Genomic DNA, 7,390 nt, shown 5'->3' on the forward strand with positions numbered 1-7,390 from the left:
GACCCTTTTGCTATGCTATGGTTAAAGATATGGATAAACGCCCCCACCCAATTCAACCCGAAATTGTATATGTAGAGTTGGGTTCCAAGTGCATTTAACATTTCTTTTGAACAAAATCTTAAGGTGAAAATACTTATTATTATATGGGTAGTTTTAGAAAGAAATGTCAAATTAATTTTTTTAAAAAAACAAACAAACAAACAACAATTTGGGGTAAAAATAAAAGGTATTGAGGGAGCGTTTGGAACAAATAATTGGTTGTTGTAGTTCTAAGTTATTATAGTTGGGTTATTATAGTTTGTGTTTGGAGTGTAGATTATTTTAATTTGGGTTATAATAGTATGCGTTTAAAATGTAAACTATTTTAGTTTGAGAAGAAAATAGTAAACACTAGTGAAGAATAAAAAAATGGTGAATGTAAAATAGTAAAAACTCTAGCAAATAATAAATATTGTAGTCAATTAGGGTTTTGAAATAGTGTTGACTGTAGTTAATTGGGGACTACAAAATAGTATTTACGATAGTAAGAGGTGGTCATTATAGTTTTAGGATAGTCTTTGTCCCAAATATTCTTCGATAAATTTGAAATAGGAAACTCATGATACATGAGTATTTCAATCCACATCACCTCATTCCATGTTGGTGATAGTACAAGTTTTCGTGGAACTCGTGTATGATGTCCCATTTTCTTGGAATTTTAGAACTCATGTACAATGTCCTGATTTTTCCCCTTTTTTGTGAATTTTCGTAGAACTTGTGGACAGTGCTCATGATTTCTCCCATTTCGTATAGTTCGTGGACAACATCCATGATTTTTTATTTTTGTGGCACCAGGTCATGTAATTTGTGTATGTAATACACAATTTACACCTAGATCGTGGACATGGTATATGATACTTCTATATCTTATATCACGTCCATGTTTCATCATGTTAATCCTATTTTTGTAATCCATTTTTTAAAAATAATTTTAAAAAAAATCTTTATTTTTTTTTACAATAAAAAAAATCTTATCATATGATCCCTTAAACCATATATTCAATTTATTTAGGGATTTAATGGACACAAACTTGACATGAGACTAAACTTGTAATCCACCTTAAGAATTGCTATTTGAATCTTGATGTATGATTGAATCAAATAGTTTTTTTTTTTTTTTTTTTTTTTGAAAGAGAATGAAATATTGTGTTTGTTTTCTACCATTTCTTCATCATATTTTCATCGTAATAGCAAATTTCAAAAGTAAAAAATTGAATATCATTAAAGGAAGTTTCAAAAATTGATGTTTTATTATTCATCCTCTCAAAATGTGATTACTTTCTTTAGCTTAGTGTAGAACGGCTTATATTATCGATCTTTGAGAAGGTAAATTTTATCCCTTTCAAATAAAGATAAATGAATCAACTTATTTAGAAATATAGTAAAATGTCAATATTTATCAGTGATAGATCGCGATAAACATCTACCCTTTTTTTATTTATCGTCTGTTGATAGATGTTTGTTATGATCATCGTAATTCATCATTAATAAACAGTGACATTTTGCTAAATTTGAAAAACTCCCATTTTTCAAATTTTCTAAATAGATGGTTTAAAGAATACAAAAATCAAATTATATTAGACTAAATATATCTTCTAAACCATGTCATCAATGGAGATATAGGAGGGTAACATTGTTCTAATAGAAAATTGTTGAAAAATATCATCGATTTATTTGACCTTATACGTTATCAATGATTTATTTATCTATCATCTTATATAAAACTACTATTAATTTTCGTGATATCCTTCATTTTTTATATACATAGCTTGGAGATGTCAACATCAGTACTTGATAATTTCTTCCTTGGTCTGTGTACAATGATCATATGTACTATCTATTTTATTGCCCCTAAATTATAAAAGTGCTTTACAAATTAATTATCCTTTCAATTTCATGTCTTAGACTTTTATCATATTAAAATTTTAATTAATTGGTGATTAAATTTTGTATTTTAAACATAAATTTATAAAATTAGAGCTTTGTTTCATCACAAATTAGAGTTTCTTCCTTTCTTTGTACATATAGTATCCAGACTTCAAAGAAATCTATAATCAAACATAAAACTTCTTACACATAAGATTCAATTTTAATAAATTAATTATCAATTGGAGTATATGAAGCATGGATACACATTATGTGAGGTATAGAATACGATATTTGATACAAATTCGTCCAGATATACTTTGAATGATTTTGCACTTTTTTTTTTTTTTGGTATGCAAAACATGGGAAAGATACGTCTGAGGGATACGTTCTTCTGTTTTTGAAGTTTAAAATAAAAGAGCAAAATGGAGAAGAGAAAGCAAAGCAAGAAATGGGAAAGAGGAAGAGGGTTATAATTTTTTTCTTTTGAACGTGAAAAACCTATAATTTATGAAATTAAATAGACATTTCATTTTTTTTAAATGTTATTTAAACCATCTCTATTTATTTGTTTGTGTGTTTATATCTCTTGAAAAACTAATTAATTAGTTCAACTTTAAATGAAAATTGAATTTAATTTCAATTAAAAAGGATGTTCAATTAAATTAATAATTAGCATAAAATTTATTGAATTTTTATTGTTTTTTACTATGCAAAATAACTTGACATTTATGTTTAGTAAATCGCATTTATTTTACATGTGGTCATCGTCTCGTATATATGTTTCTTAGATTGTAGTTTTAGTTAAAATACACTTTGATTCCCAAAGTTTTAGTTAAATGTTCTCTTATTGGGTTAAGTATTTTTCTTGATGGATTGTAATTCCTTGGCCTTCTCTGCAATAGCCATCCCTTCTCTCACACAAAAAATTAAAATATTTCAAAAGAAAATAAAAAAAGATCACCACAACGTAAATTTTGAATAACTTGATGTACAAAGATAGGATGAGCTTAATTATTTTTTCATATTAACAGCCTTTAGGTGGAGTCAGTAATGGAGAAAAATTAGAATTACTTGTATTTCCACTGCAAATCTTAAAAAGTTATAACGTTTGGACACACAATTCTTTTATTAAATGAACATTCAAAACAATTTTGAACTTTATAGTTTCAACTTTCTAATTTTAATCTTAAAATGGTCCACTTATTTAATGATGATTTTCAATGTAAATGTTAAAACATTTTCATGATTCTTTTATTAAATGAACCTTCAAAATTAACAATATTGGTCTAGTTTCAACTTTCTAATTTTAGTCTTAAATTGATCCACTTATTTAATGATGATTTTCAATGTAAATGTTAAAACATTTTCATGTAAGTATTCAAAAAATCAAATCGACCCAAGATTGGATTGGATTCAAATGAATAAAAATTTTATTGGGTTAATTCATAAATTCACTAATATAACCAAAATCAACCTAAACCAATACAAATTTGTTATTAATTTTAAAATATATATATTTGTTATATATGAAAATAATTAAATTAAACTTTTACATATTTAGATTTTTTTCTTTTTAAAATATAATTTTAAATAAATAATTCAATTAATCCAAACCAACCTAATCCAAATATGATTGATAAAATAATCCAATTAATCCAAACCAACCTAACCCATGATTGAGTTGAGTTGAATTCATTTTTTTAATAAAGATTATTTAATTTATAAGAAACCAACCCATGAACACCTCTAATTTCAATAATTTAAACATATTAATAGACTTAATTTTGGACTTATTAAAGCCCGATTTGCTTTCATATACCCCACATAAGTGGGTAATTTGTATGCCTAATTAATTAATGAATTAATATAAGCCATTCATGGCAATTAATTGTAATTTTTTTAACACAAATATATTGTAAATAAATTTCAACTTGTACCTTTAAAATAATATTTATGCTATCTTGCCTATTTAGTATAAATTATTATACTTAATTGTCACTATTCTAAATAGTTAAATTCTATTTAGTAATTAATAATAAAGTATTCATTTTAATTGATTAAATCATTAATCAATATATCAATAAATTAAATGATGTTAAATTGACTTAATTACTATATTAATTGGTCTAATTGTTTAATTTTGATTTCTATAAATATAATTGATAAATTAAACGAAATTTAACTTTCAAATATTATTTTAGCCTTTATTGAAAGTATGAAAGAAATCCTCGTTTTGAAGAACAGAGTAAAATCAAGATTGAAATAATCAGCAAATGCTGTGGTTCAAAGCATATAGAAATCTTGGTAATGGCCTCAGAGATCTTGGTGGTTAGTGATCATCAAATGGGATAATACCATCAAGAGTAGCAAATATTTATAACCACATCACCGGCCTCGTTAATCGAAGAAAAAAAAGATGAACAAACATCAATGAAAATTAAAGAAAATCCTTCACACATTCAAATAAAAAAAAGTAGGTGGTCATCAATTAAAAATGAACTAGACAGATTATTTCGATGTGATCAGAAGTAGCTGGTTGTGATATCATGGATTATCATTGGGAATCCGTCTGATTTTTTTCATCATTTCACATCAAAAACCTCAAAATCAAAATCAAACACAGAAGAAAGAAACATCGAGATTTGAAACGAAGATCAACAAAAGTTCTCTCAGAAAATCAACAAAGATCAGAAATCAAAACGTAGAAATCAGAAGGAAATTCAGAATGTATCTACCTTGTCACCGAAAATTCCTACGGTTCCAATAAGAGAAACGAGGAAGAACGGAGCTAAAGGGAGAAATACACATAATGTATCTATGCATACCGACCTTCCGTATCGCCTAACGATAGATTCTCTGATCGATTTCCATTTCGACAGATCAGAGAATTGCAATATTAGGCTTCTTTTCTCCGTTGCTATAGTTCTACAAACACAAAATTGTTCACAAAGTTTAAGAGAATTAGGGCTGAGAAGAGTAAAAAGTGTGGAGAATCGACGAGAGAAGCTTTGGAGAGTTTGCCGAAGTTTTGCTACGGAGATTGCTGGAAGCAGGTTTTTATAGAGCGATGAGAAGAAACCCTAACCCTGAAAATATGAAAAAAGAGACGGAGGACCAGGCCCATTAAGAAAAACATTTTTCTTTTTTAAGAAATATATAAGAATGGATTTCTACATGGGCTTGCTCTAATACGGGGCTTATATTTCTTTTAATATTTAAGCTTTCCATTATTTTATTTTTTTTTTTTAAAAAAAATGCCTGATTTCTTTCAAAAATTACAATGAAATTGGGGCTCATTTACCATTTCAACCCTCACCAATAACTTATTATAGGATTTTTTTAAAAAAAAAAATAGGAAACCTAAAGGTCATACACGCTTTTCAAGAAACTTTAGTTATTTTTCAAATATTCTCAACTAAGTAAAATATCTACGGATAAACCTAACGTCGCACACACTCTTGAAACTCAAATGTCAAACTCTGTGGAAGAAGCCTAACGTATCGCACCCTCTTGATTACAATTTCGACGTCGAGAAGACGAAATGATTTCAACGGCCACGAAAAGATTCATCATGTTCAAGAGCAGTTACAGAATGACATCTGATTGAGCTAAATCACGTTGAAATTGAAAGGATTTGAATTCCCCGAAGCGGAAGCAATTGAATGTGGTATGTCTCTAATTTTGTTTTACGGGACATTACAATGCAAAGGACGAAAACTAACAAGATAAACCAATTGAATCTTAAGCATGCTTCTACTGGAAAAATATAGAGAGGATAAGAGATCGAGAGACACATATCCTTGAAGAACACTTCTTCCTCCACGATAAGATAACCGATATTCTCTTCTTCACCAGTTCACATCAACACGAACACATAAAACAACAACAAGGAGACACCACCACAAATGAACCCGAGTTATTCTCAAGGTGAGAATCAACAAAAAAGTGTGGACTTCTGTTCGTAAATTTTGGTGAAGGAAGGAGTTTCCTTGGTTGAGAGAATTACGCACACAAAGAGATTGGGAGGAAGATTGATGAAGAAGATAATAATTAAAAAAAAAAAAAACTAAACTATTAAATTCCCACTATGTGTTCCCCGGGGGGGGGTGGGGACTCCCTATCCCCGTCCCCGCCCATCCCCGTTTATATATATATATATATATATATATATATATATTAAAAAATAAAATTTAATCGGGAACAGGGGGGATACCCTCCTCGTCCCCAACCGGTGACCCGGTTAGGATCCTCGGTTTGACCCCCATCCCCAGTCAAACCAGGGATTACCCGCCCTGATTGAGGCAGGGACCTGACCACACGAAGATTTTTGCCAACTCTACATATGTAAGAGAAAATGGGGTTGAGGGAGTTATCAAAATAACTCCATCCCTTAAAAAAAATCAAAATTCAAAATTGAACTTTTTAATAATAAAATATATTAACTAGTTTAATATATATCATATTAAACCATATGTTATATCACATATAACATATAACCTATAGTTTATATGGTTAATTATAGATATGATCTATAATCCAAATTATGTAAGGGAGATATATTTGAATAAGATTCAAATATTTGATTCATATGAATTAGATTCATAAAAATATGTATATATATAAAGATAAGATATTTATATTTAATTAACTTCATATCAAATATGATTTAATATAGTTATTTAATTGGTTAATTAATTGATCAAGAAATAATGGAGATTAGAGGATAGTATAAATATATGATATTTATGATAATTAATTAAATATATATTAAATAGGATTTAATATATGGTTGTTTAATTAATATGTCAATTAATTAAATAAGGGTTATTTCATTAATTAGCACTAATAATATTAAAAAAAAAAAAAAATTGGAGATGGGTTTGATTCTTTTCCATATAAATATATCTTTATAGCCTATTAAAAAAAAGCTTTTTACAAAAAAAAAAAAAAAAAAAAAAAACCTAGCCTCCAAACCTCCATATTCTCTCTATAAATTCTCTACCTTTTCCCTCCTCAAAAGCTCTTGGAGACCACTTTTCTAAGTGTGAAACTCAGATTACCATTTTCCCTACTTAAGCAGGTGATTAAAGGAATTAACTAAGTGAAAGTTAAATCCTATGTTCAAAAGAAGGAAAATTCTTAGTGTTTAAATAGATTGTTGAGTAGCTTTGAGATAAGCCTTAACTAGTGAAAATTGGGTTAAGTAGGAAGCCAAAAAGAACTATGCGTTGGAAGCCAAGAAAGAAATGGCTAAGTATTTGACAATGCGTTGGCCTTGTGCTAAGCGTTGGTGTTATGCCATGTGTTGGCCATGAACATTTGAGAGGTTATTTGGGCGTTGAAAGAGACTAAAGTGTGGCCGAGAGGAAAGGCTATGCGGGGACAAACATGCGGCAGTCAATGTCTTTAGAGCTTAGCAAAGTATGTAGCAGCCTCAAGTTACGCGGACATGGGCGCTAGGCGTTGGAGTTGCGCGCGTTGG

At 28.8% G+C, this 7,390-nt stretch overlaps 2 non-coding genes across 2 annotated transcripts; both read right to left on the bottom strand.

Moving 5' to 3' along the window:
* Nucleotides 1-4,217: 4,217 nt before the first annotated feature.
* LOC120072420 (small nucleolar RNA SNORD24) lies at nt 4,218-4,302 on the bottom strand. Its single transcript, XR_005480479.1, has one exon. It is a non-coding gene; the product is annotated as a small nucleolar RNA SNORD24 (small nucleolar RNA).
* A 123-nt stretch (nt 4,303-4,425) lies between these two features.
* LOC120072385 (small nucleolar RNA R12) lies at nt 4,426-4,500 on the bottom strand. The gene has a single exon (XR_005480447.1). It is a non-coding gene; the product is annotated as a small nucleolar RNA R12 (small nucleolar RNA).
* Between the last annotated feature and the right edge of the window lie 2,890 nt (nt 4,501-7,390).

This window comes from Benincasa hispida, chromosome 2 (genome assembly GCF_027475165.1).
Source record: "Benincasa hispida cultivar pf3 chromosome 2, pf3_genome.v1.1, whole genome shotgun sequence".
Lineage (NCBI taxonomy): Eukaryota > Viridiplantae > Streptophyta > Magnoliopsida > Cucurbitales > Cucurbitaceae > Benincasa > Benincasa hispida.